The sequence below is a fragment of the Vulpes lagopus genome, chromosome 13 (assembly GCF_018345385.1).
Source record: "Vulpes lagopus strain Blue_001 chromosome 13, ASM1834538v1, whole genome shotgun sequence".
In the NCBI taxonomy this organism is placed as follows: Eukaryota; Metazoa; Chordata; class Mammalia; order Carnivora; family Canidae; genus Vulpes; species Vulpes lagopus.
The window spans coordinates 14821802-14846017 of record NC_054836.1 but is presented as its reverse complement, the minus strand read 5'-3'; the positions used below and the strand labels follow the sequence as shown (position 1 = coordinate 14846017).

General features: G+C 35.2%; 1 protein-coding gene across 1 annotated transcript in view; it reads right to left on the bottom strand.

Moving 5' to 3' along the window:
• Positions 1 to 24216, bottom strand: part of ZNF804B (zinc finger protein 804B) — a 488693-nt gene that overhangs the window by 95600 nt on the left and 368877 nt on the right. The window lies entirely within an intron of this gene.

The window sequence follows — 24216 nt, the reverse complement described above, 5'->3', positions numbered from 1 at the left end:
GCACTATGGATATCACTTTCAGCACCACCTTATTCCTAACTTATCAACAAACACATAATGAACTCTCGAAGAAGAAGCCCACAACTGGAGTCCCTAGATGGCTCAGTTGGTTAAGCAACTGACTCTTGGTTTCAGCTTAGGTCATAATCTCATGGTCATGGGTTCAAGCCCCATATGGGGCTCCCTGCTCAGTGGAAAGAATGTTTAAAGAGACTCTCCCTCTGCTCCTCCCCCAACTCACATGCTTATGCTCTCTCCCTCTTTCTCTCTCTAAAATAAATAAATAAATCTTAAAAAAAAGAAGAAGAAGAAGCCCACTACTGCATTCTGGTCATTCTATTTCTTGCCATCCATTTTCAGGTTGTGGTTCCACTGACTCAGCACCATTTCCTCTGCCAATCCAATGATCAATCTCAAACACAAACCTCCACTGTCTCCTTGAAACACCCATTACTACAAGATCTCTTTACTATAATAATTAATTGAGACATTGATTACATTCTGTTATATCCTTCATCTAGTGCTTCCTGTATTTTAGTCTCACTGAAATTGGCAGTGTTGGACTTACTATTCTCAGCACATAATGCCTATTCCCACCTTGTTAAACTGGTGAACTCCTACTCCTTTCCCAACACCCAGCTCTTTGTCCCCTCTGGAATGCTTTCCCATGACTTTATCAGGAAGACAAAACCTGCATTTCATTGCTTGCTACCAAACACATCTATGACTATTCCTAAGCATTTCTTCTGACATTATCCTGTATATTTCTGTGTTTCCCACAATGCCATGTTCAGTCAACTGATCTAACTACTTCATACAGTCTCTGTGGGTGACCTTCATTCACTCTATAGCTAGGGCCTTATTTATCTGTAGTCTCTAACTCCAAGATAAGCTTCTTCTACAAGCATCAGTATGTGCTAGACACAGACAATGGGTTTACCACATATTTTTCAAAACTATTACCCTGGCTCCCTTGTTAATAAACAGCTGTGCTTTACCATCCCCCTTAAGGCTAATCCTCTTAATGTACCACGCAAACTCTTTCCTACCTAATCAGTGTCATATTGTATCAAGCCATGCTCCCATATTACCCCCCTTAATTCTATCACCAGACATGTCACATATATTAAATGATCTGTTTTCATGTCTAAGCTCATAAATCCTTTGAGGGCAGGAACTATCTTATTCAGTTTTGTGTACACAATGCCAAACATATTGTCTAGCCCAGAGTTACTTATTTAATATGTATTACATAAAATAATGGATAATGGTGGCTTGTATGTTCATGCCTCCCATCATTCTGCAAGTTTCTCATTATCCCAGTGCCTAAATAAATGAATGACTGGCATATAGATGATATCAATTAAATATGCATAAAGAATGAATGGACAAAATAAAGGATGGATTTTAGTCCTATTTCTCTAAAATGACTAATCCTCTATAGAAAGAAATCAGACCAAAAACCTAAATCACAGGGCCATTGCTAACCAGATAAGAAAGCAAGCCGGGGAATATAGGCAGAATATCAAAGGTTTACGTGAAATGATGGAGCAATAAATTTGGACATGGGCACATAATGATTCAAACTCAAATATAAGATGCTAATACACATGGCAGAAAGGCAGGAAGGACATGAATACCATTAGCCAACAACAAAACCAGACCAAATATCTAGATTGCCTATCTAAAAGAATTAAAGTAGGAATCTGGTTATATTATAGACTGATGGGGGACATATAACCAGTAATGAGGATGCAGACTTCAATTTCAGGACAAAAAACCAGTTGCTCAAAAAATTGAAAAAATGGCTTGCTAATGTAGTCACTTGAGAGTTGAGGCAGAAGTACAGCATTGAGGCAGAGCTAAATCTTTTGAACTGATAACCTTACAATAAGGAGAAACCATTATTTCCCTTTCCATATTTCTCACTAGGAATTTTTTTTACATGTCCTTTATATGTTGGGTATACTTTTAAGGATGGGATTGGGACTAGGGACTACTTGGGCTTACAGTTTTTCTTTCTTTATTATAACACTAGAATAACAGCCTTAGAGAAGTGGCCATGTGCCTTGGACGTTGAGCACCTACCTGTGCCTCTGTGCTCCACAGTGCCTCAGCTTCATTAACTGGAGGTAGGGTGGCAACTGAGATTTCAGAGTGGCTAAAAATATACTTTATATTATTCCAGAATATGTAGAGGGTTTATAACAATAGCTCAATGACTAGGGGTGAGGCTTCTTCATTTACTCTTGGTGTCTTCATCTAAACAGCATTTATTTCTAACCTTTAATTATGACATTAAATGAATTTCAGTGTAAAATTTTGTAATCATAAGAGAGTTTTATCAACCTTTTAGCCATTTCCTGTGAATGTTTACAGTTATCAGATTAAATTATATACTCCATTTCTTAATTCATCTTTCTGCCAGGAAATGATACTATTCCCATTCTCCTTCCTTCTAAGGGATTAATGATATTCCCAAGGGCATATTCTATTCCTCTTAATAAGAGATGAGGAATACACACATGAGCTGTAAAGGCCATTAGTGAAGCATACATACAGAGTTTACAACCCAGTGTGCCTATCAAATCCAGAAGTAAGAGCATAAACTTAATGGCAGGTGACTGGGGGGTCAGAAATAGGGAAGCTGAGACATGAGATTAGGAGGATATAAGCCATGAGTCGGGTAGGGCTAGAGGAATCACAGAGGAGAAAAAAAAAGCTTCCTTAAGCATCTTTGGCAAAACTGGAAACTGATGTTGGAACTAGAGCTGAATTTTAGTAAAAGAACTGTAATCCAGTGGCCCAGGATATGACCCAGTGTGAGGTGGGCCTGTCTTCAAGTGTGGAGTTAATTGCCCATGGAGATGGAGCTGAGTTGGTTTAGTTGTATGTACCAGAAGGCTGGAGGATAAGGCTCAGACTAGCAGACTAGTAGGGAAGGTGAAGTCTAAGTCAACCATTTAGACAAGGCAATTTATGCTTAGTGATTTAATGAGTTCTATCAAATCAGGCAATGTAAAGCAGGGCATACTTTCCACTGTGCCATGCTGCTTCATCCATCCAACCATTCATTCATCCGTCTAACCGCACGCTCGTCCAACTAATCATTAAGCATTCAAACATTCAAGGATTGTTAAAAATAGAACTACGCTACAATTCAGTAATCGTACTATCTGGTTTACCCCCAAAATATAAAAATACTCATTCGAAAGGTTATATGCATCCCTATGTTTATTGCAGCATTATCTACAATAGCCAAATTATGGAAGCAGCCCACAAGTCCATGGTTAGATGAATGGATAAAGAAGATGTGGTACATGTATACAATAGAAATTACTTGGCTCTAAAAAAGAATGAAGTCTTGTCATTTGCAACAACATGGATGGAGCTAGAGGGTATAATGCTAAGCAAAATAAGTCAGAGAAAAACAAATCCCATATGATTTTATACATATGTGGAATTTAAGAAACAAAACAAATGAACAAAGGAAAAAAAGAGAAAGAGAGAGATAAACCAAAAAACAAACTCAACTATAGAGAACAAACTGATAGTTACCAGATGTGAGGTGGGGGAGGGAATGAGTGAAACAGATGATGAGGAATAAGAGTACACTTGTCACTGAGTAATGTGTAGAATTGTTGAATCATTATATTGTACACCTGAAACTAATACAACACTGAATATTAACTATATTGGGATTGAAACTAAAAACTCAATAAAAATAAAAATAAAGTTCGTTATGTAATGACAAAAAAAAGAAGCTGTTAGCATTTTCTAAATGAGGTTTACAGTCTAGAAAGGGAGAATTACATGTCAAGAGCTAAACAATTATAAATCACAATAGAGTGATAATCACAAATTGTTATAAAGCATTACCTAGTTCTGACTAGTTAAGAATAATTAGAGGAAAAAAATTAAGGTGTTTTTTTCTCTTTCTCACATAGCATTAGATACACTGTAAGCACTCAGAATTTCTTGTCTTCTTGTTAAATGACAGGATACTTTCACTGGTCAAATAGCCTGCAATGCAATTTATAACATTTGCTCCCTGAAATAATTACACAGTTTTTAAATATATTAGAGATGCAGAATAAGTTGAAAGAAGTAAAAATAACTACCTATACTCAGTATCTATAAATTAAAAAAAATAAAAATTAATAAAATTCACAGTAATACACTAGACATACAAGACAACATATAATTCTATTATTGACTTGCTAGTTATTCAAAGTTCTCACACTTTGCCTAAAAGAGGGGGCTTTAGAAGCTTATTTAACAGAAAAAAAATAACATTTAGGAAGTGAAAGAAAACTTCATATTAACTATTCTCAATGATTCATTAAGAGGTTGAAAATGAATTATAAATTGAATATGACAGTTATCTTAACAAGAGTCATTTTTAAAACATTAGGTATTGCCAGTGGGCATTTTATGTTTCAGTTCACTAAAAATTCTGTAGTAATTAAATATGTTTAATAATTAATATTTTTGGTGCAAGGAGAGAAAATGTACTTTTTTTACACCAAGAATTTTACATTCATGCAAATAACAGGTATGTCTGTAATGCGGCGAGAATGCTGCCTAGAGTAAGGCATTTAATTAGAAATATGGGTGTTTTGCTACCAAATTATTTTATTATTGTAATAATGATTACACAGTAACGCCCACTGAGCATTCACTGTAAACCAGAAATCTGCTAAGCACTTCACACTTGTGAAGATTCCCTTAATCTTCACAATAATCTTATGAAGTATTATCTATTATTATTCTATACAAAGATGTGGAAGGTAAGGCACAAATATGTTTAGAAACTTGCTCAACATTGAAAGGCAGAAACTGGGTTAAGAATCAGATCTGCCTGACTTCAGAGCTATTAATCACCATGCTAAAGGCGGCCCCAATTACTTAGCCCTTATCCAGATGCCACAAAATTTCAGGCTGTCTCGGCTAACTTTTTTGTGGATTTGGGATGATACAGAGGCCCTAGCTCCCAGAGGGAGTAAGAGGAGTAATTATAATTTTAAAAATCTATTAAGCTTCTGAAGCAGAGAGATAGGCCCTAGGAAAATACAAGGTGGTAGTCTTGTTTCCACTGGTTGTGAATATGTGCCCTGATTATTAAAAAGGAAGAGAAAAAAAATCAATTGCTGTTCTTCATATCTCCTTGATGGTAATACCAGCTCAGAGCTTTGAGGATTGAATTCATATTCTTTGTATGAAAGCTCACATTTGACCTTTCACTGTTATGTGTAAGAGATTGCTTTAAGAATTCTAATATTCCCTAACCTGTTCTATTATATTGGCCCCAAATAAAATCCTGCTTCAAAGAGAGTGTATTTCCTCCCCTCTTCCTCTGATCAAATGGCTGTCGTGATTCAGAAAACCGACTGTCTTTCTGAATCTTTGCAACAGACTCGGTAATAGAAAACTCATTTTAGAGGTCTTTATTCACTTATTTATTTTTGTGATGGGTAAAAAATTATTCTTTGGAGACTGACTAGTTTGAATCTCAGCCCGTCTCTTCTACCAGTTTCACTTATTCCAGTATGAATTTGGGGGAATAATGAGTGGCTTGCAGGATTGCTGGGAGTATAAAATGAGTTTATTTTACCATGCACTTAGTATAGTGCATGGTAAAAGTAGGAACTTGATGTCTAGAGATTCTGTATTCATATATACGTTTGCATGTATGCATCATCATATGCATGTGACTTTAGAAAATTATTTAAAAAACAGTGCCATTCTCCTATGAGTCTACAAAGCAACCTTCATTTTCTGATGGAAATTTGAGCAAGTGAGAGGAGTCCTTTTCATCCTCACCCCACCATCTCATATGAAAGCACAGTCAATCTCTGCTCTTAAATGCAAATTTGGTTGATGTTATCAGGATTTTCAGTTGTTTTTATCTCATGATAATTGTTTCACTTTTGGACTTTTTTTTTGGAATACCACACATTGTCAAGAGATCATGTGTGCTCAGTTAACATTAATACTACTAATATTGATTTTCCTAAAGACGTGACTGGCTTCTTTTATAAAATGAATGGTCTTTGCATTATATAGCATCTACCATAGTATTTGTTACTTAGAAAAACTCAATAAGCACTTGTTAAATGAGTGAAATTAATGAATTCAGAAGCAGAGAATGCTACTATCACTACGTAATGGATAGAGTGGCCTGCCCTGGCAATGTAAATCATATCATGAATTCAATTGTTGAAATGGTGGAATAAGAAGATGAGTCTGACTCCAAACACATGGAACTTTTAGAACAATATTTTTTTAATGTAGATTCTGAGGACTAAGGAGCTTATTGAAGAACTATCCTAAAGTAAGGAAGGGTGCTCTGCATACAGTTTCACAACCAGACTAAAGTTTCTTGACTTTCAGTATGCTTCCCATTTTGCCATAATCAACTATTCTCATTACAATTCATTAAGAATCAAGTATTGGTTTCCCAGACTTGAAATAGAACACGACCAAAAAGTTATACCTTCCCATCAATGTTGAGGGAGGTGTGATGTTAGTCACTTCCTAGACTTGGAAGAGAGCTTTTTTTCCTCATTAATAATTCATTTAAGGTGCCCAGATTAGAGGATAAATACAACCACATTAAACATATGAACTTGCCTCTGGGTAGCATGTTTTGGAGACGGTTCGACATCATTTCTAATTTGGAAAGAAATGGCATTTTTCTGACTTACTGGCAAGATGGCAGAAAGATGATTGTGTTTCTGCTCATGAAGTAACAATTAAATACTTAAAGTTTGCTTGTATAACTGCTTATTTTGGAAAAGCTTCCTAATTGGTTGCATTTGAACAGAGACTATTTTGGAAAAACACATGCATTTCCATTAGAACCACTGTTCATCAGCATTCTACACCACCAACTACATCTTCCTCAGTATAAATTAATACACAGTTCCTCCACAAGAAAAACTATTTAGAAAGAGAATAAGGCAGTCCCAGATGCACTATACGATAATCATAACAGTAGCTACTGCTTCATTGCTTACCTGCATTTGTCTGTCATGGAGGCGAAAAGGGGTGGGTATAATTCCTAGATTGCTTATCAATCAAACACAGATGGTACAATACACATGTTTTAAAGGTCATGAATTGGTTTGCAGAGGTTTTTAACAATCAATGAAACAGTAAAATACACGTATTCATCATGGTTCAAGGACCACCAATATCTAATAGAGAACATTTCAGCCCTCATCAGTATACTCAGGTTGGGGAGAAAAAGAAGGTACATGAAAAAGATATGTAAATTAACCCAGGGTCAGGGAAGTGATTGAATCCATTAAATAGCAGTCCTTGGCCTGCTAACACCCATTAGTGAATACATGAATGAATAAATACAGTGAGTGAAGGAATAAATATGCTTAATTTCCCTCTCTCTTTTTGCCTGGTTATTTATAGTGCTAAAGGGGAGAGAATTGGAATGCCTGGAATATGTATGGTGGTGTCAAAACCCATATAACTGTACAACTCAAGAATGAACCCTAATATAAACTACAAACTTTGGCTAATAACAATGTATCAATATCAGTTCAGGAGCTGTAACACACTAACCCACCACACAAATTCAAAATGAAAATAATAGAGGAGATTAGATGTAAGAGCTGAGATTCTATGAGAATTCTCTGTGCCTCCTCCCCAGTTTTTCTGTAAACTTAAATCTGCTCTCAAAATATAGTCTGTTATTTTGAAAAAAATAAGATACAACTAAATCACAATTTTTTAAAAAGATTTTATTTATTTATTCATAGAGACACAGACTGAGAGAGAGAGAGGCGGAGACACAGGCAGAGGGAGAAGCAGGCTCCATTCAGGGAGCCTGACGTGGGACTTGATCCAAGGTCTCCAGGATCACACCCCGGGCTGTAGGCAGCGCTAAACCGCTGTGCCACTGGGGCTGCCCCTAAATCACAATTTAATAGTCCTACTTGCACTGAACCCAAAGAAAAACATGTGGTGTAAGAGTAATCGAATCCATGCTATGTTATGCATATAGCTGAGCTCAAAGCACACCAAATGACAAATGTGAGCTTCTTTGTATGGAGAGACTCTTAAGAGACTCTCAAGAGACTCTCAGTTCCCCTCTGTCATTTTCTGTGAGACAAAGAGCAGCCCGTGCCAACCTTCAAGAAAAGCAGGGCCTACTATTGACAGACCACATTACAATCATTAGATCCACTGGAAATTCAAGGGCAAAATGTCTACATTTGAAAGAAAGATTCTAGAATGTATCTATTGTGTGGGTGTGTAAAGTATGATAAGAAAAGGAATCTTCTTCCTCCAGACTGACAATACTGTCCCATTTATAAAGGTAGTAATTACCACCCCATCAATTCAGCCCACAGATATGTATAACTGTAATGAATATAGACATATTGCATTCATCTAAATTGAATACATTTAAATGAATACATCCATTGTGCATTAGACAGAAAGTACCTTCATTTAGCCATTACTCCTGCTGTAACTACTTATTGTAAAAATGCAATTAATAGTGTCTGACATTTCATTTTCTAATATAAGAGAAATCGATGAAAAATGTCAGGTAACTAAGTTTTTTAGAAAGTTGCAAATGACACTGGCTCATTACAAACCATTTTTTTAAACTCAATATTTCTCACAGTTATGGAAGGGAGATGCTGATCTATACATGATTTCACCTCTGCTTGGGAACTGACTACAAGTATGTTCCCTTATATATAGATTCAAGTGATTGTCAAGTACATTCTCATTTCCAGGTGTTCTTGGGTTGTTCTGGGGCTAACTTGAAGGGTTCTAAAAGATTGCGTTTACATTCTACATGTGCTAAAACAGGCCCGCAAACTCCTGAAGTGATGTACCAAAATAGCATAATGCCAATAGCTTTCTTTGCTTTTAAAGACATGCAAGCCAGATAAATGCAAAACTCCAAGGGCATAGTCTCTTTTTTTCCTGAATGTCTGCTATCACGTCTGATAAAAAGTCTACTACATTTGGTTTACTTGTTCTATAACCCAGAGATGTTTAAAAAGTGAATGTGCTCACAAAGACACTTCATTATTTCAAACTGGCTGCTCCAGGCTTCTATCTATTGCAATTCTAATAGGTAATTTACTTTTAAACTTAGAGAAAACTAGCAATTGTGAAAGAAGTATGCTAGACAGAAGCTCTGTGCCTCAAATCTTGAAATATTAACTGCAACCTGGGAAAATGTGTCAAAGTAAGGAAAATCTATTAAAATGCTAGTTTGGGAAAATGGCATTCACATGGGCTTGAGGAAATGCTGTAAACTAGATTATATTCATTTCAAGATCATGAAATGATGTACAAAAGCTTGGCACCATTGTCATATAATTTGGAAGAAATGTATTTGTCACTTATATTTTGTCCATTTATTATTATTCTCATAGAACTTCGCAAAATGTGGTTTAGTGACCTCAGAAGTCCCTTAAAGGAAAGTCTGTATACCATACTTGTTTTGTTTTTAAGATTTATTTATTTATTTATTCATGAGAGACACAGAGAGGCAGAGCCATAGGCAGAGGGAGAAGTAGGCTCCTCACAGGGAGCCCAATGTGGACTCGATCCCAGGACTCCAGGGATCACCACCTGAGCCAAAGGCAGACGCTCAACTGTTGAGCCACCCAGGAATTCCACACTTGCTTTTTTGAAAACAAACTAAAAACACTTGTCAGTTGAGGTAAAAAAGCCTGATTAGTTGGAAACCGTGGCCAAGTCAACTTGTGTCATAATGATAGTACCAATGTACATCCTACCCTGCTTGTGGCGAATAGACTATAGTCGCTATAAATTTTCACAGCTGCTTGAGCACTTGGAGGATCCATGCTTACTGTTAACATCGGTGCCAATTTAATAAACCATATAGCTGTGCTCCAATCTACCATGTGCATGCACATACATAAATGTATGCACTTTGGATAGAACCAGTCTAAGGACAGAGCAAGCTACAATAAAGCAGAAGTTGTGGGTGCACTGTAAGTAAAGTGTGATAGAAAAATTAGAACCATTACAGAAGCATGTAATTGGAAAGGACTTCAGAAATTCTTCCCCAGACAAAGAGATTTAGTCCGGAAGTTTTATGCTTTGCTCAGGCTGGTGTAAGATAAGTAGCAGATCCAGGATAAGAACTGAAGTTCTTGACTTCTATCTTTGAAACCAATGGTAGAGAAATTAATACTATCTCTTCATTTGGAAAATGAGGTAGAACTACAGGGCTAGATTTTTGTGTCTGAAAACTAGAGAGGTATAAATTAATATTCAATCTTTAAACTGATAGAGATGTAGATATAGATACAGATATTCTCTTTCTTTTCTTAAACCACACAATCAAAATCTATTTAACAACATATTTAGAAAATTATGTTTTTGGTCTCCAAATGCCAGGGACAGAAAATGTTCAGTTTTAAACCATCTTCTACAGGAGGAGAATCACCCTCAAATAGAGGAACCCCTTTTCCCTTTATTCCCCTAAACTTAAAAAAAAAAGCATTTAGTGCTTTATTAGTCCATATACTGTTAGGTACAGAGAGTTACTGGGGATTGAGGACTGAATTCAGCCAGTACTAAAGACTAACTCTGGAAAGGAGAAAGCTACCTTCTTCTCTGCTATTGGAGGGATATATATGAGATGAAAAGGAAGAAAAATTTAAAAAGCAAAAGAATTCATACTTCAGAATTTTTTTTAACTTTTCTATGCTGCCTTTGATGGAGTTTGGTGTAGGGTAAGGATTTAGTGTTATATGAAGGTTTGAATTAGTTTCTGTGCTATTCCACTGTACGAGATACTGTGACACACAATTCCTGTTTTCAAAGACTCTCCGACCACCTGAGGGCACAGAATTAATTCACATATTGCAAGCCACAACACAAAGGGATATATAATCATTTGCTGGGGTGTATTTAGTTCTATGTATATTTAGAGAAGGGAGCTGGCCATGCTGTTTGTAATGTGCCTACATACATAAGCAGAATAAGCCTATTATGATACGATTTTATAATGAATCTAAATTAGTAGTAGTCTTGGATTTAACTTTTAAATATAAAAAATGAATAATCTTTGCTGGGCTCTTTAATACCAGAGCTTAAGAAGGTATGTAAAGTATTGCTGAGAATGAATGAACCTACATGTTATGATCTGAATAATGTGGATTTTACTCTATGTACTAATAAACAAGAAGCCACCCAAACTTTAGGGAGGATATGATTCTTATTCCCCATTTCCTCTTCTATTCCAGCTGGTATTTCTGATTGGCAGCTAAGAGAAGAACGATGTTCCTGTCTATGTTGTTCCTCTGTACACTCCTTGTGATTATTTCCCCAGAACATCTCTCTTGGACTTTCTGCTTCTTGTTTCAGAGTCTTCACACAAAGTCTGAGTTCACTTTGAACGTGCAAAACAAAATTAACTGATTTGAAAAACTGATCCCTTTGGAATGTTTTCCCTACATTCATTATGCCACAGAAAAGCCTGGCTGGCTGTTTTCTGCTAAAATACCCTGGTTGGAATCTGTGTCCTAACTCATGGCTGCATTTATCAGCAAATCTCTATTTTGTATTCACTGCAGTGATAGCAGGGGGCATTTATACACCTTTTAGTAGAAACATGTCTCTTCTATAATATAAAGAGAAAGAAAACCTTCCCTGATAAGAAATGATGATGTCCTTAAACTTCAAAATAAGTGCATTAGATATTTCCTAGGAACAGCAGCAAAGTCTCAGACAAGAGCATCCTTCGTCATCTACCTCATGCTCAAATATTACAATGGCTTTACTTTGGATTTCCATTTAGGGAAGAGTGCCAAGAGACAAGAAAAAAAGAATTAAAACCTAGATGATATGGACAAAGATATGGAAGAAGAAAGAGAAAAGAGGCACATGGGATAAATAGAAGAACCCATATTCTCTTATAGAGGACTGGGATAGAAGACTAATGAGAAGGAAAGAATCAAAATTGTAAAATAATATACTGGAGGGGGGAGAAAAGGGATAAGTCATAAATATTTTTCTTAGTCCTAGGTATTTTTTCTCAGCCAAAGGCTATTTGTGGGGGAATAAGGGAATATAGTTCTACTAGGATTGTCCATGATTTGAAATTTATTTGTAGAGACTTGAAAGTATAGAAAGGTCAACAATATTTACATTGCATATGAATCATCTTGACCTTGACATTCTCAGACTGACCAAGTTCAAATCAGTATTCCTCAATGGGAAACCTTTTGTCATGGGACATTTTATAGTAAATTTGTCTCAAGTAGTGATTTAAAGACCAGGACAAGAATTCAAAGATTGGAAATAAATATTAAGTTCTTACTGTGTTGCTATTGGTGAGTTAGGTGCTTTAGGGACTGTCTAAGACACAAAAGGTCTTATCCCTAGACTAAAAGAATATACAGTTAGCTACTGGAGGTAAAACATGAGGGAAACAAGGGAACATTTCACATAATAAAGAGTAAAAGCTTTTAGGAGGTAAAGAGGTTAGGAGTCTGAATCCTAACTCAATCTTTTGTAAACGCCATGTCCCTTCATTGCATCACTTAACTTCTGTAATACAAGGATAAAAATGTCATTCTCACAGTATCATTATAATAATTAATTAAGTTCGACCATAAAAAGCACCTAACACAGCCCCAGACACTACCCAGCAGTCACATAACTATAGACAGATAGAGGCTGAGATAGATGTATGTGAATATATAAAATAAATATATTCTTCAATGCTGAGAAAGTGGGCAAAGTGGAAGGATGAAGCAGGAATGGTGTCTAGGAAGCCCTAAGTTTTGAAACTAGTCATTAAAAATAGAGGAGGTAATATGTCCTTATGGTTAGGAGAACAGTTCTGCATTGGGCAGCCTGAGTACAAACCAAAGCTCTGTTCTCCATGTGCATAGGGCATTCAGCAATTCAAACCAACGTGTGCCTTCAACTATAAAACAGGAGCGTGAGATACTAGTACCAAGCCCAGAGGTCCACTGTACTCATTATGGAAACAAACCAAATGAAATACCTGGCATAGTACCAGTCCCATTGCTATTTGTTTGGTTACTTTGGGTATATTTCCTAGGACAGGGAGTTTGTTTTTCACTTTGTTTTTACAGAGTTTAACAGCAAATAGAAGAACATGGCACTGGATTTGAATGTGATGTACTGTGACAGTTAAGGACAAACAATGGGCTGGTTAGAGTAGATGTGTCTGGGCTGGAAAAGGAGACTCGGGGAGAATCCTTCAGGACTGCACCAAAACAATGCTGGCTCTAACAGGGAAGGGGAGCTATGCCTCCCATAACTGCCACCCATACAATATAAGTAAATAAAGAATGAGCCCGCAAAGTCCAATAAAAAGAATTTCTTCCCACAGGGAGGAGATGTAGTTATCTGTACCCGACTGAGTGATGTACTGTGTAGATGGCAAGTTTTTCTTCCTATGGGACCTGTCTTTGCATTGCATACTAAAGGGAAAGAATTCAATGCAAAAACAAGTGGAAGCTTCAGTCAGACACTTAATCATGCTCCTATGAGGACACTAGTACCCTTTATTGCTGACTCTTTTATTTCCAAACTCCCCGTGGCACCATATTCCAGATAAGTTACTTGTTAGAAATGATGTTCTTTGCATTAAACATGCATTTTCCTTTCTGTAAATAGGCTCTGTTTTCTGCTACAGATGGTGAGCTGAGCTGGCTTCCTGACCTGGCCTTTTGCTACTGTGTCTTTTGGATTTCTGCCTTTGGCACAAGTACAGATGGACTAACTTTTTATGTACCTTTTTTTTTTTTGTCACGAATAAAAGCTTTAGATGTTTTCTGTTACATTCTATTACTCTATAAAAAATGTAATTTGAAACTTAATCAATTTATAACATATAGAAGTCTACATGTCATATAAACAATAAATAATTTTATTCACTCTGCAATGGCATGTATTAAATTCTACTACATTTATGTGAAAATATTCCTTAGATGTCATGACAAATAATCTCAAGGTCACCTTATTTTTTATTTAATATAAAATGTGTGCTACTTTACAATGTTTCTCCCTAATTACATGTGACCTAATTTTTTCTATAATGTTTCAATAAAAGTAAAAAAGTATTCTTACAAATAGTATAATATTGTAGAGAGAAAAGCATTCAGTCAAGGTGACCACAAACTTGGAAGGTGATCAGAAATGGTTTTGAACATTGTACATTTTATTATTAATAACAAAATGGCAAGGAGCAATTTTTATTGGTTCTAACTAAACATGCTGTCCAGATTCACACCAACTATTTTGTCTCTTTAGCAAAACTTTCAAAAAGACTTATGTGTGTATATGTCTGTGTGATAGCATTTCCACAAAATATTCCCTGTTAACCTATCTGCCTTAAATTAACTCATTATTTGATCAAGCTGCTCTTATAATCAAACATGAATTTTTAAAGGTGTAATTATCTGTTGATTATGTCCATTCTCCTGTTGTCCATTTAGTTCATATTTTCATGAAAACCTGGAGAGTCTAATGTCAGTATTCTATTCATCAGTCTTTAATGACCAGATCTGGATGTTGAAAATACAAGTAAGATGCCATTATTTTACAGGATGTTTAGCCACATCTAAGCATTTCATTTGCTAATCAATTGAAGAACAATTGATTCAGATAGAAATGAGGCCACATTTCTTCAATATTCAACATTAAAATGTAGGAAGTTTTTCACCTCTGTGTCCCCATTTAACTAAATTAAGTTTAATTTCACCAACGTATGCATAAACCTGTCTTTTCTAATACAGAGGGAGAAAAAAAACAAGAACCTAAGTATGTTCTTAAGAGCTAACTATGAATTCCATTGAATAACCAAGTGACAAGTATATTGAATTAAGAGCTATTATTCTTGTTTCCTCATAACTAAATTTTTGAAAACATTTCTCCCTTTATATTTTACTGCAGAAGTTAGAAACAGGAGCTACAACGCAAAAACTTGTGCCATATACAAAATATGATTGTAATCAGTAGCCAATGGGAAAAAAAAGGGGAAAAGAAATGAAAGAGCCATGATGCAGATATGTTCTTCGGTAGAAGACAAATATGCAAAAAGAAGTCAACAACAAGTGGAGAGCTGGTGATGTGATTAAAACTTGTACGTATTTTACATCTGCTTTTTATCCTCCTCCTGTCAGATTTTTGTGATACCCTGTATGAGCTCTAAAAGAATTCTTAAACTTGCTATAGTTAGGCACAGGGCTTTTCATTCTGTTTTGTGTGGACTAGGAACTGAAAAATTTGAAGCTGAATTCTTAAATACTTCATATACTTTACCAGAAAATCTAATTAAGTATTGTTTCATTTTTTTTTTTGTCACTACAGAAGACTTTTCACTTAAGATATTATACAAATGGAATCATACAGCATGTAGTCTTTTCAACTTTTCATTCAACATAACTGTTTTGAGTTTAATCCATGTTGTGTCTAACACTTGTTCATTTTTATCAAAGAATGGCATTCTATCGTATGGTTATCTTGTAATTGTTTATCCATTCCCCGTTGATGGGCATTTGGGTTCTTTTTTGACAATTCTCTGAACTGGGGAAGGGGTAAAAGTGTTGTAGGGGTAGAAGGAACTATAAAGGTACACTAGGAAACATTTGATGATATATACATATATATTATAATATAAATAATTGAATATATATGAGACGGTCTTGATTGTAGTGATGATTTTGTGGGCATATACACATGTCATAACTGATTAAACTGTACACTTTTAATATATGCAGTGTTAAAATATCAATGATGAGTCTTTCTAATTTCTTTTCCATAATCCTAATAAGGATTCGTGATTCTCCCATTGTTAAGAAAAGATCTGGGTAGATATTAATCCCAGACACAACAACAGTAATATTTTCTTCCAGGATTTAATTATTTCTTCTTTATCCCATTCTAAAAATAAAAATTATTTTCATAAGTTTGTATAGATGTCAAAAATAATTTTGTTGCCAGGTACAATTTCATTCACACATTTACCTTTCCTTGAATAAGGTACAGCTTAATATGGAAAACATGCTTGATGGATGTACTTCTAAAAATCCAGTTCAGATTTCCCCCCCTGCTACTTGGCTACATTTTTATTCTGCTCCCTACATAAATGTTCTCAGGCAATTATTTTTTCTCTTTTTCCATGTATCCTGTTTGGTCTGGTGATGTATTTTACCTTTATTCATGGATGTGGTGGAGAATGCTTAAGCTCATGATGTGAATACTACCAAATGTCATTCAAAAAATTTTTTTAAATATAGATTTCATGATTTATTACAGACATTATAATATTAGTGAAGTGATAACAAGTTGTTCAGTAAGGAGACAGTTAATTCATATATCTTGTAGGCATATCCAGACAGCTGACGAATTATTCAGCATTTGGTTGAAAGCAAATTCAATAATCTGGGGGGCTATTTTTTGTACTCTGTTCGTGTTTATGAGGCATTAACAATGTTTAGGTGACAATGTTGTGTGATACAAGATAATTTCTTGTACCTTATGCCCACTTGACAGTAAATGCTGAATGTCATGGCAAATCAACAATGAATTATATTTTGAAATTAACTGCTCACTTGCATATTTATAGATTCATGAAGAATACTGAAAGTTAAAATTACTGACAAATACTGATATTAAAATTCCAAACTTTTGTGAGATACATAGGATAATTTGGTATTGAAAATAAACATTTTAGGGGAATCTAAAATGGTAGCTTAGTTGGTTGAGCATCTGACTCTTGATTTTGGCTCAGGTCATGATGTTAGGGTCATGGGATGGAGCCCCACATCAGGCTCAGTTCTCAGAGCATAGTCTGCTTGTCCTTCTCCCTCTGTTCCTCTCTCTGTTTTTCTTCTTTCAAATAAATAAATAAATAAATAAATAAATAAATAAATAAATAAAATCTTTTTTAAAAATTAACATTTTATAGGTTGTATATAAATTTTAATTAATATTGTTCTTGAGAACTTCTATTTAAGTTGATTTTTTAAAAAAAATCTTGTGTTTAGCAAACATTTATCTTATCTAAACTGGACATATAATTTTTAAAAGTTATTCTTATTAAGAAAATGCAATAAATTGTGTGTGAGCCCAGTTCTGAGGTCAGAAACCAGGGAGACCTCAGGCCTACATAGCCAGCCTTACCTCCAGCTAGATGTGTGTGACTTCCCTCAGTCTCAGTTTCCCTGCCTTTTAAGGGTTTAGCTAATTGACAAGTTTATTTTGAACTCTAAGACTGTACCACTAATTTTTGTCTTTTAGGAACAGACTTTTTAAATACCAAAGTGTATATTTGAAGAGAAAAAGATTCAGTTAATAGAAACTTTCTGACAATAAAATGTGAAGATGAGGAGTTTTGAGGAGAAGATGCTGAATTATTCAGGCTTGCAGGCTTCTGCAATGATTTCCTCACTGATAGAACCCATGAATACTTACTTCTCCAACTCTGTGTCGATGTACACAAAGCCCAAGGCACAAGAAGACATTATACCATATGTCACCTGTCACACATTCTTAAGAGTTAATAACATATTGAAAACTTCCAAATCTCTTGAATCTAGTTATTCATGCCAAAATAAGACATCTGTTATATAATTATAGTTTAAATGTGTTGACATCCACTCATTTAGGCTATATTTTTTTTACTTTGTTTGTGTTTTCAATTTGTTTGGAACTCCCTTAGTTTCTACTCAGTCAAGATAAATGACTGAAATAAATTAATGTAACATTTTTATTGATGTACCTTCACATTTGCAATCCACTAGTGAGAAAGATGATGGACTGAAATTTGTTTGGTAGAAAATATTCTTTCAGTTATAAATGAGCTTCTAAGTCAGAGGCAAAAGAAAAAGATTTAGAAATTGAAAGGATCAATCCCAACCACTAAGAGATAAAGTTAATTCTCTTAACAATGGTGGTGAATGCAGTGATTAGAAGAGGTACGCCTTTGCATTTCCAACATGGTGCTCCCCCACATAGCAACATCCCAAGTTTAGAGTGAAGTATTCAGCCACTTTCAAAAAAAAAATCAAAAGCTTCTGAAATTTGTGGTTTTGCAAATAAAATGCTTAGAGCAACTTCAGAATTATATTCTGAAACAGTCATCAAGGTTGACAGAATCTATCAGATCTTGACAGAAAGATTTAGATTAAAAAGGCAGGGACCTGAGAAGTTGGTTTGTCCATCAAGGTCCTCAGAATGATTGTTTTCTTGGAGTTTAAATTGCAAAAGGCTCTTATTATTTCTAAAGTGAGCAGAAGGAAAGTGATTTTCTCAGATGCCAAAAAGATGTATTTAAAGATGCAACACAACTACTAAGCCATATCACTCAAGGCTCATGTAGGTGAACAAATATATTATTTTCTTTTTCTAAACATCTTTTTTTAATCAAGAAAAGATTACTATTGGGGAAGAGTTATTTATTTTAAAATCAGATGGATGGCATAGGGCTTACCAGGAACTACTGTTCGGATATGGACAAAGGTGTGTGCACTTTTCTATACAAAAAAAAAAAAAAAAAAAAGAGTGGGCACAAGGAATATAACCTTTAAAGAGAATACAAATAGAGGAAAAGAATGAATCCCGAAAATTTCTATACTCAGGTGTTTGGTTTTAGGCATTAGGCTACACGATAAGAGTAGTTCTATTTCTTTCTGGTTTTACTTTTTTTTTTTCCCACCTCTGATTTTGGGGGTAGTTCTTAGAAAATAGTATCATACAAATCTTAGTATATCAAACAAGCAGACTCTTTTATACAAGAATAAATATGTTGTTATTCATAGTGAGATTTCTTCCTATTCACTCAAAGAGTAACTTTAAAGTAACACAGAGTAAACTTACTTTTAAAAAGTTCATCCTTATTTTTTTTAACAGGAATTAGTACTTTAACTGTATTGTGTATAATGATGTTTCTAAGATATTTCCATTTGTGGCAGAGGTGATTTTTTTATTTTATTTATTTATTCATAAAAGACACGCAGAGAGAGAGAGAGAGAGAGAGAGAGAGAGAGCTAGAGACACAGGCAGAGGGAGGAGCAGGCTCCATGCAGGGAACCTGATGTGGGACTGGATACCGGGTCTCCAGGATCACGCCCTGGGCTGAAGGTGGTGCTAAACCACTGAGCCACCCGGGCTGCCCAATGATTTGTTTTATAAATACTTTTATCTTCTTTATATACGCATAAATGGTGTTTTCATAATTTTTATTTATACAATTATTTTATCACCATTTAAGTTGACAATATATGCATATTCTTACTGACTGTTAATTTTTCACATTTTCTTTTGCTTAGTTAATTTTTCAAATGGTCAGTTTAACATATTAATATAGGTATATAGGCATATTACATTTTAATCTAACGATAGCATTGTTTCACATACCTTCAATATTATAAATGTAGCAAAGTTTTTAAAAGACAAACTCTAACCAAAATGAAAAATCAAAACCTTACCCCTGATTTCCTGGAATAGACTTAATATCAAAAATCTTGTTTGGCTGTCCCTTAGGACACTCAATTTTAAATTTGTAAAATATTTTAAATATAATATTGATATTAAATAAGTATCTAGGTTAATACCTATGTTTTGCACTGTCTCCTATGATTCTCTAGAGCAACTGGAGTCTTAGATTCTAAACATGGTTACAAGAGGACAGACTAACTTGCATGGAGAAGGATAACAGAGTCATACAAGCTAGGAACCCCAATGATGAAATCCGTGTTTGTAGTAAACGAAGAGTTGGGAGTATTTTTAAATACGTAAAAAAAAAGCACCAAAGAAGAATTATTTGTAAATATTGATGTTGTGAAATAATATGAACACAGAATTTAAAGAGAATAGAAGAGAAGGAACTGACATTTAAAGTTGACCTACCCTATGTTAAATACCTTATAAAGACTATATGACACTATTAACCATTTATTCTTTAAGGTAAGGCTGGGGGAAAAGATATTTTTTAAAAAGTCATTTATCCTTTTTCCAAACTGTTACATCATCCATGAAATGAATCCATAAACTGGATTCTGTAAGCTGCTCTACAAGGCCTGCAGTTTCCATTCCTATTCATTAGAGGAAAAATCAGTATATTTAAAGTAGATAAAAGGGTACTGCTTTGAGTGAAGTGTGTGTGTGTGTGCATGTGTGCACATGTGTGTGTCTGTGTACATAGGGTTGTAGTCCTGTATTCCATAGGCTTGCCCAGAGCACTCTTGAGCATCTCTGCACAGTGTACACAGCTCTAAGGGCCCTTTGCCTCACAAACTCAATGAGTCCATCATCCTATTCTGATCGTATTCCAAACCACCTTCCCTACATCTAATCTTAAACCAGCCCAGCCTTGCATGGTAGAGAGCCAAGCAGTAGTTTGCCTGTTTATTGGAATTTGCTTGATTTCACAGAGACAGCAGCTTATAAAAAGGCTAACTGTATAAAAGGTTGGAATGAAGGGCCCACAAAAAAAAAAAAAAAGTTATTGCCTGTCACTCCTGCTGGCTTCCAAATGACTCAGGCCTCCCAATAAGATCCCGAATTTGGAAGCTGCATTTTCAAATACCAGAAGGATTTAGACACGAATGTGCAGATGGCTATATAAATAAAATGACTGTCACTGACTTATTTTTCTTCATAAAATGAGTGCTATGATTCTGGCTAATCTTGTCACAGCCATTTTACCATTAAGGCAGGCATTATTTGAAAATTAAAAGCATTCCATTTTTCATTTACATCTGAAATTTGCTCTATCTGAACTCACGATGTGCTTAGAACTATAGGATTTGGAGCTAAAGGAAAAAAATGATTAACTGATGGGAAAATCTGCTACATCATTCTTTCCTTAGAGAAAAAAAAGCAGTATTTTTAAACAGGAAATTAGCTTTATAAATTTCTTTTTCCTACCAGTATTATCCTGACTTTTCTCCTGCATGGATGAGTAGACCAAGCTAGACTATTCCTTTGGGACTTTCAGGAGCCCCTTGTGTGCTCTAATATATCACATATCACTGCCCAATAAATAATGACATTTGGGTCACTTGCCTCATGAACAAAATACATGTGCTTAATTCCTCCATGATCTGACTCCAACACTTTGCAGTGTTGTTCTTCATGCTGCTCCAATATACATTCCTATCAAGATAAATGATTCACTATTTACTCTCAATATCCATTATTTTCCCTTTTCTGAACCTTTGCTCTAACTCTTCTTCCTAGAATGCCATTCTTATGCCTCCTCATGTTGATATTTCAGCCAATATTCAAGGCTGAAATCATTTGCTATATCCATTCCACAAAGCCTACAATAGTCACACCTGCCAAAAGTAACCCTTTGCCATGAGCCCCCATTGCTCTTAAATTCCTTTCATGTGATCTGTGTCAATTCTTCATTGCATATATGTCTTGTCTTTAGTGTCTGTTTCTTGAAAACAGATCATACCCATATTTGGTAGGATTTAACACTCCTAGTACACAGCAAACATTCAAAGTATATGTTTTTGAACCAATATGTGGGCAGAGAAACTCTATATGTGGCCAAAATACAACCCTGAGCAGAATAAGATAAATGGTAGATCAAATCAAAGAATAGGGATCAGCAATGAAAATAATCAGGTCAACTCTGACCATTTCTGTTGAAAAATAGTTTTCCATAATCATGGAGCAATTCTCCCTGCTACCCCTTATGGAAACAGAGGCAGAGTAGGACTCAGCTTGTCTACTTCTCTTAGTTCTCAGGAGGAATAGTCAAGCTTGTTTATTTACAAAGTAATCAAGAAAAAGTGAATTTCATATTCTCTCTTTTGTATTATTTAAACTTTTTTTTTCCTGAGAGTTAATAGTAAGTCTTAATCCTCCAGGAGTGTTGGCCAACAATTAGAAATTAAGTCTTGGGTTTTTACCTAGCACATGCTTACCATGGATGATAGCTGCAACCACACTAATCCTCTCTTAAAATGTCTTGGCTTCTATTACACTAAATTCTTCTACTGCCACATATAATTCTCATGAACATTATAGTATATCTCACTTGCTGAATTTGGATTGCTGATAAGGTCAAATTCAAATTAGCTTAGCCTTTCTCTGGAGAATGTGTTTTAACAATATCCCTAAGTGTCTCTTCACATGTTATCAAAAGTTTTGATTCATGAATGCCACCCACACAACTACGCTTCTTAAAAATAGAATGAATAAAAGCAAGTGATTTAGTACCTATAATTAGGTAGCACACCACTATAATAGCATCTTTAAGAAAGGGCAATTTCCTATTTGATCTTGTTTGAATTAAATGTCATCTGCTCAGAGTTAATTTGTTGGTGTTTCTATCTGAATTTATCCTCAATTCAGAAAGCCTACAGGTTGAAATATTAAGAATGCATTTTATTGACTTGGTAGCTAATAGAGAATAAACCAGCACATAACATGTCTCTTTGGAAGTTGCTCCTAGCAAGAACATTTATTAAAGTGTACCTTCTTAAAACATAACTTGCATACAGTTAGAGAACAATCACCAACTTGATAAGCTTTTACAAAGTGGACCCAACCTTTCAGCCAGCAGGCAGATCAAGAAGTGGAACATCATCCATGCTGTAGAATATCCGTCACGCCCTCTCACAGCCCCTCTCCTGCAAAGATCATAAGACTAATTCCTACAGCCCAGCTTTGCCTGTGATAGATACTATCTTAGTGCATTTGAACTGCTATAACAAATATCATACTGAGTGACTTAAATGGCATTTGTTTCTTACACTTCTGGAGGGTGGGAAGTCCAAGATCAAGGCACCAACAAATTCAGTGTCTGGTGACACCCCACCTCCTAGTTCAAGGAAGGCAATTCCACTTTAGAAGATATGTGGCAAACATTCAAAATAGTTAATGATCAGTTCTTGCTGTGTCCTCACATGGGGAAAAGAGCAAGAAAGCTCTCTGGGGTCTCTTTCATAAGGGCATTAATCCCATTCATGAGAGCTCTATGCCCTCATGACCTAATCCCCTCCCAAAGGCCCTACCTCCAAATACCATCATACTAGGAATTTCAACATGAATTTTGGGGGGCTGCAAATATTCAATCCAAAACAGATAGACAGATGATAGATAGATAGATAATAGGCAGATGATAGATAGATAGATGATAGACAGATGATAGATAGATAGATAGGCTGACTCATCAGCATATGTGCATTTGTAACTGGTTTCTTCTCAAAATTATGGTTATGAAAAAAAAACCCTGACAGTTATCAGATTCATTTATATTATTGACTGTGATAATATCTTATTTTTTTCATTACTGTATGGTATTCCATTATAGGAATATATCATCATTTATTTATCCACTCCATTTTTGAGACACATTTGAGTTGATTCCAGTTTGGAACTATATTGAATAGGACCATAATGGATATTTTCAACATATCTCTGAGGTGGAATTACTGAGTCTCAGAGTATTAATATGTTCAGCTTTATTAAATATGTTATGTATAGGTTTAATGTAATTATTTTTGCACTTCCATAATATTCACTAGTCAATTATACCTTAACTTATATTAAATTACTCAAATATTAAAATTTGGGTAAACATCAGTGATACCTATATAAGAATTAATATATACAAGAAGAGAGATTACTGCTGATTGGTTGGGGGTGGGATATAAAGTAAAATTCCGTAACTTTGAATCACGATTTACAGAGAGCCAGATACATGTTTGACACAAAGATTAACTTTTTGAGTCAAAGAATTAATCCCATTAATTTCAGGTCCTTTGTTAAATAATGTGGAACAGAAAGAATTCAGGGATTCATTGATGCCCCCAGAAGGATTTATACAGCAACCTCAAATTGTAATCAGTGCCTTGAATTGTTGTTTCTAGAAACCCTGGGTCTCTGTGGCACCACTGGAATTACTTATTACCTTCTGTTTAATGCATTCTCATCAAATACTGTGAGAGAATTAGCTCTACTTTTCCAAGTTTATTCATTTTGAGGGCATATGAGGATGAAATATACACTGTTGGTACATCAAAATGTTTGCTTAAACTTTTATTTCAGTCAAAGGCCAATTCCAAAACTCAGATTATGTTTTATTACTTCAAAATCAGATGGAGTGACAGGGGTACAGGGTGGGGAGAAGCCTGCTTGGAATGTTAAATTATGAACGAGATACAACGCTCTGAGTTTTGCTTAATCACAGTGAACTATGTC